This window comes from Geospiza fortis, unplaced genomic scaffold (assembly GCF_000277835.1).
Source record: "Geospiza fortis unplaced genomic scaffold, GeoFor_1.0 scaffold55, whole genome shotgun sequence".
Lineage (NCBI taxonomy): Eukaryota > Metazoa > Chordata > Aves > Passeriformes > Thraupidae > Geospiza > Geospiza fortis.
In genome coordinates, this window is record NW_005054308.1 from 3,509,132 (window position 1) to 3,515,805 (window position 6,674).

Below are 6,674 nucleotides of genomic sequence, written 5' to 3' on the forward strand. Positions count from 1 at the left end.
TCAAAGGGTGCAGCAAGGACAGCAGCACTTACAGGAAACTTACAGGGACCAAGTACATCCAGAAAAATCTTGCAACACTTGGGAAATATTTCTTTTTGCTGACCTGTAAAAGCCTACACCACCCTGGCTCCCCCCAAAAAACCTTTCTTCTTTCCCCTTTTCCTCCCTGCCCCAGAAAAAAGCAGCTGTAGTTCCTCAGGCACTGGGGGGACTCAATGGGAACACAGCACGTTGTCAGCTCAGACCCAGATGAGATCTTTCTCCAAGCCAGTCACCACTGCAAATGCTGCTTTTAGAAATGATAAATGTTTATTAGTCTTCTTCCTCTGTTTCCTACTTACTGTGGGAATTGAACTTGTTTTTTTATTTTTTTCCTTTTTTTTCTGGTTTTTCTGTCCAATCTCATTTTAAATGTGTTCTGGAAAAGAGCTTCAGCTAAGTGGGAGAGACTATTCATGTGCTTACAGTTAAGTCTTCATTTCATTGCCTTGCAGAACTGGGACCTGAGCTCTGGCCACTTTGCAGGATCAGGTGCACTAAGCCCTTGCTTATCCTTTTGGCAGGTCCTGTTCAGAGACACTGTGCAAACCTCAGCCCCTGGCTGCATGCACCTGGGAGGAGATTCAGCTTGAAGCCAGAAATGCTTATTTAATGTTCCTTTTTTCCTCTTCTTCCACATCTGAGATGAGCTCTTGGAGCATCTCCAATATTGACAGCAGTGTTCGGTGCAAGTCAGAATGGAACAGGTTGCCCAGGGAGGTGACAGATGCCACATGCCTGGGAGGATTCAAGGTCAGCTTGGATGATGCTCTGAGAAACCTGATGCAGTTGAAGGCTCTTTGCAGGAGGCCTGGACTAGATGACCTTTGAAGGTCCCTTCAAACCCAAACTGTTTTATGAGTCTATGATTGCATGACAGTTGTGGTTCACTCAAAGTCTCCATATCACTGGGGACATGTTAGATATGGGACCTGGGGATGAGAGACAGCTGATTACTGCAGGGAGGGTGACACATTTTTGGTTCTGCATTAAACCATGTCCTTATCATTGTGCCAGGCGGATCAGCAAGGTACAAACCTCAGGAGAACGTGTTTTGTATGCATTTTGTTGAATGGTGGATTTCAGTCACTGTGAATGGTTTGGAAAGTTGAATGTTCACCAGAGCACCCAACAGAAAGAGCTCTCTCAATGCTCTGGATTCTGGTTGTTGGTGCTTGTCTGGAGTCCCTGCATCCAGAGAAACAAAATATTCTTCCCATGTGAATCTGACAGTGAAAGGGTTTTCTATTTAAAAATGAATCGTGTTTCACAACGAATTGCATGACATGTGTGAGTGTGAGGTTCTGGAAAAGCAAGCCTTTCTCAAAGACTAAAATGTGACATTTTAAAAAGATGAATTTTAAAATATTGCACCATGCATTCATTTTACCCCATGCAATAAAATAAAAGCCTCCCTTAAACAATTTTATTATTCCTAAACTTTCCCACAGAATATGAGTGAAAATGCAAGTCATTTAAGCATCAAATGCCAGATTGATTGTCTCCTGAAGGATTTCTTCATGGCTTTAACAGGCCTTGGATCAGGGGCTGCAAGATCATCTACTGGGATGCCAATGGCAACTGCCCTTTCTAGGTAGGCTGGGGGCTTCACCTCCTGCAAAAACTCACCCACTCAACAAAGGAGTGCCTCAGACTTTGCTGAGAACAGCTGGGTTTGTGCCAAGGAGTTCTCCAGTTTGTCATAGCCATTTTAATAGCAAATTCTCATTTTCCTGTATTCCTCTGCTCGGATCCTTGCAAGAGTACTTGAAAGTTATTTGTCATCAAGGGCACAGATCTGTGGAGAGGCTGTTTTTGTAGACATGCCCAAGAGCCTTTCCCATTTCTCGTCCTAGCTACTTAATTTTCCCTCTGTGGAGAAATGTCCTTGGCTACTCTGAGCTTCTGTTTCCTGAAGTTTCCTTGTTTGCCAGCTCAGATGCTCAAGTGCTCAGTTCTCGGTGCTTAGAGGTGATTTCAAAGCAGCTCACTGCAATTCTTCTTCTTATATAAACACTTCAAAATTACTTCAGCAAACTGAAATACTTGTACATCAGGTAAACAGCTTTTGATGATGATGATCTTGTGTTCTGTGCATCCAAGTACCTTTGATTCAGATGATGTTCTTTGATATAACAAACTTTTCTCTTAATAACTTCCTGACTGCAAATTCAAGTTTTCTTCTGGGCAAATTTGGAGATTTGAGCACAGACCTGTTTTCTCTGTTAACACTTAAGTGTTTTAAAACAATTCTTTTCTTATAAACTCACATCTCAGACTTAATGAGTTTTTAAAATTGTTTTGTTTGTAGCATTGTCCACTCATGGAAACAAAGCTAGTTCAGGTCTTGCTAGTCAAGCTTTTATTATCACATACAATTTTTGGTTTTTTACATCAGTCACCTTTCTTTAGCTGGATTGATCTGTCAGCCTAGGATTGAGGAAAATCAGTGGCAGGTTTGAAGCAAGAAGACTCTTTTGTGACAACATCCATAACTACATCCATTCTATTTAAATGTGCGGTTCACCACCTCACTGCAATCCCAGTCTCTCTCTTTATGCTGGTGACTTTCCTTGGTCACATTTCTGAGATCAAATACTAGGAAAAGGTTAATATTAAAATATACAAGGCAAGAAGGCTGACTCTGTATCCTTCATCCTGAGTCTGTATGTGCTCTTGCAATGAACAGATCATTAACTTTTGCAATGCAGCTGCTGAGAGATGTCTTGAAATACTTCAGCTCTCCAGTCAGGGTGATAGCAGTTCATTAAAGCCCAGTATCTGAGCCCTCTGTTCAAAGAGGGTTTGGAGATCACTGCTGTTTCTCCCTTCTGTTACCACAGAACCAGGAAGGAAATAGAGCTCGCCTGATATTTTATGTCCCTGTGCAGAATGTGGTGACCTCAGAGTTGAGGCACTTGCACAGACATCCCTGTCCTGTAAAAAAGCAATCAAAGGTTTATTATCCAACACAGGAACCTCAGTGCCCATTGGGTTAAACTGGAAATGGACTTTCTTCTGGGAGCTGCATTAGGAAGATAAATCTGTAAGAGATATTTGATATTCTGAAACAAACTGAGATTTACATTAAAAAATTCAAATTACATTTAAATTACATTTTAAAAAAATCTCCATCCTTTTTCTTCCTTCTGCCCCACCATTGCTGCACCTAAGGCACTGCTCCTGAATGAGTCACGTTGCATCAGTCTCACATCCAGCAAAGCCACATGAAGAGCTGATGAAAGTCCACTTTATGAGCTGATTATAAGTGTTGTCATTACTCTGAGCTGAAGATGTCCATATTTGTGGCATATGTTGAATCCAGGAATCTTTACATATGAGTTAGATGCTGATGTCTGCCATGCTTGTTCCTGAGCTCTGGTCAGTGGTCCCACATTTGTGCATGCAGTGGCTTTTCCCTGTTACTGGGTATGAGCAACAGGCAGATGCTGATTTTAGAGGAGATTTGCCTGATGATCATGATGAGTTCCTGGAGACAAAACCTCAGAGGAAAATCCAGCTATTCCATGAAGAAATATGTCAGGACTGTGTATGTGTCCAATGAGTCAAATAAAGACACTGAATGTTTCCCTGGGGCATCTGCAGGAGAGGAATTCAGCCTTCTTCCTTCTCAAGGTGTGTGAATTATCTGGGATGCAGCAGTTACAGCTTGGACACAGCCCCCAGCTGCCAATACTCAGGGATGTGAGTGTGGTCCTTTGTCTCCAAGGTGTCCGTGCTGGGGAATGAGCAGCTCAGGGAACCCTCAGAGCCTGCAGCTGCCCCCTCCTTAAGCTGAATTTCATGCAGAGCTCTGCAATCAGCACAGCTGCCATTAGGTTTCTGGGTGAGATTCCAGGTCTGGAGCAGAGCTTGCAAAGCCTTAACCATTTCATGACCAGGGCAATAAAGAGAGGGAGGGGAAGGGGGAGCTCCCCCCTCCAGGGTCCCATAGCAGCAGAGGGCATTGGAGGGGCCCAGGCCAGAGTCCCTGGTGGCCGGGGGAGAAGGTGAGAGGGCATCCTGATCACAGCCCTGCTCTCTGCAACTGCTTCCTCTCATTTGCTCCATCAGGTTTAAAAAACTCACAGGCAAGCTGCGAGGACCATCTGTTTCCCAGGGTCTTCGGGGATGAGTGCAGCAGGGAGGAGGAGGTGGCTTAAGGGGTAATTGAAGGTCCTGCAAGTGTGTCTGGTTTTCTTTGAGGGAAAAGTGGGTTTAGGCAGGCTCTTTGTCTACAGCTACAGATGATAAGTGATGTGATATATTTTAATGCATTGTAGGGAGGTGGGATGACTTGGACCTGACAAGGCTGATTTCACAGACCATGCAAAGATTGCTGCTGCTGCTGCAGCTGCAACACAAGTCCATCAGAAAGGAGGGAGAGAATAGCCAGGAGAACAGCGCAGGGCTTGGCTAGGAACCAGGAGACTTGCCTTGAGTTGGACTTTTGCCTTAAACAGGATTTTTTCTGACTGAAATTCCCTCCCTTTCATGCTCCCAGGCTGATGTGGTTAGAAGGAAGTAGAGTAAAACCAGTTTAAAAGTAGAAAAGGTGATGCAGTGCTGAATCAGAGGGGCTGTAATGGACAGAGGAAACCTAAACCTCAAAGAAATTGTGACTCCAGAGGTTTACTTTTTTCTATGTACTCTGTTGCCTCCAAAGATGACAGAGGAGCAGAATGCCTGTTTGATGGGACTATTGTCCTACAGAAGGTTGAAAACATATATTGCATTAATTTTCATGGCATTTTGGCTGAAGCGACTTGAAATATGTTTCTATAACCAACCAAGCTCATTCTTAACTATCACTGTGGCACCTTCAACAAGAATTTATAGGCAGTGTTAGAAGTATTCATATCCTCACCTATTGTTTGTGCTGAAAGCCTCTGTCCTGGAAAAAGAATTGCACTTCCCAAAGCTCACCCACAGCACTGTGAATCAAGAGCTGGGATGAGCACACATGCATCACCTCCTGCACTGGCCATGAGGGCCTAGGAATGTCCATTTTTATGGGAAAGAGCTATTTCTCCTATCTTGATCCCTCAGTCCACTGAAATAGATGTGTTTTGGTCCCTGGGTGGGAAGCCCTGGCAGATGCTGTGGGCTGTTCACAGAGTGAGCAGCACTCCTGAGCCACACCTGAATTGTGTCCCTGCCACAAACAGGCTGTGGCCAGGCCAAAGGGCTCCCTGCAGACACCTGCATCCTGCACGTGGTGCTGAGGGCTGGGGAGCTGCCCTTGGTGGGCCTTCAGCCCTCCTGGCATCCTGCTGGAGCAGGGTGAGCTCTCATAGGGCCTGCAGTCCTCTCTGCAGCCCAGCCTGGTGCTGCCTGTTCTTCATGTCCTGCAGGGCCTCCCCTGTCTGGGACATGAAATGGAGCTGACAGGTTGATTGAAGGAGATCACAGCTCATGAAGCAAACTGGGGGGCAGCTGAGAAGAGATCCAGCCTGCAAAGAGAGCATCAAAGTTGTGGTTCTGTCTGGTTTTATTCCAGTGCACTGGGCAGAGAGAGGGCAGGTCTGCTCTCAGGGAAGCTGGAGCTGACTTGGTCTTCAGACTTCCTCTGAAGTCTGCTCATTCCAAATTTACCGTGATGGATCTGAGAGCCAAAACTGGCCTGAAGTATCTATAAAAATGTATTAAGGCTTTGGGACTGATTGTGCTTTTCTTGAATATGTGGAGGGGAGGGAGCAGGAATTTCCTTGCCTTAAAAAACTTAAGCATAAAAAAAGACAAGAAAGTGATGAAGATGACAAACAATTCCTGTGAAGCTGCCTGGGCTTTTGACTGATCTTTGGCTATATCAGTGTTCTGACTGCAAAATCACAGCAGCTCTGCATTCCCTGCTCCCAGTGGAGGCAGCCTGGGGACAATGGTGGCTTTCTCCACCATTGTGGTGTGTTCAATAGCTATGTCCTCTGGGTCATGTCTGGAGGTGTGCTTGGTGTCAGCCTGCAGCACCCACAGGAGCTGCCCTGGGACGTTGGCTCCACAAATGCTTCAGGAGCTCAATTTCTGTGTGCTGAGTTTTGAAACCCCTGAGGATAAGCTGAGTTGTAACACAGCAAGACTGCAAGAAAACATCATCTATCCACACAGGAAAGCCACAGAGGGGCCTGCACGTTCTGCTTAGAGCTGGGGCACTCTGTTTGATTAAAAATAGGCACTGGGTTAGTTTTGCTAGGAGATTTAACATCTTCTGTACATTGCTGGTTTAGTTCTTGAGGAGTGAGTAACATAACACATACTGCTCTCCTATTTCATGGTAATCCTCACCCTTTGTTGTCAGAATACAAGCCAAAGGTGCATATTTTTCAAGGAATTGTTTGAATTGCTCTCCTCATCCTGGTTACTTTTCTTCACTTTTTCCTTCATCATCCCTCCTTTGGGCATTAACCTTGTATTTATGCTCACATTAACCAGGGTCAGCATCAGAAAATGCTCTTGCTCTTGCTTTTGCTCAGCCACCTGGAGAAACAGAGAAGGGAGACACTACCAGACACACACTAATTTCTAACATGTGTTTCCTGCCAGTGCTGGCCTCAGCAGCTCAACCACATAAGTCACCCCAGGAATAATTGCAGTTTGAGTAGAGTCTGTGGGTGTGCACAGAAAGCTCTGCCCTGAAC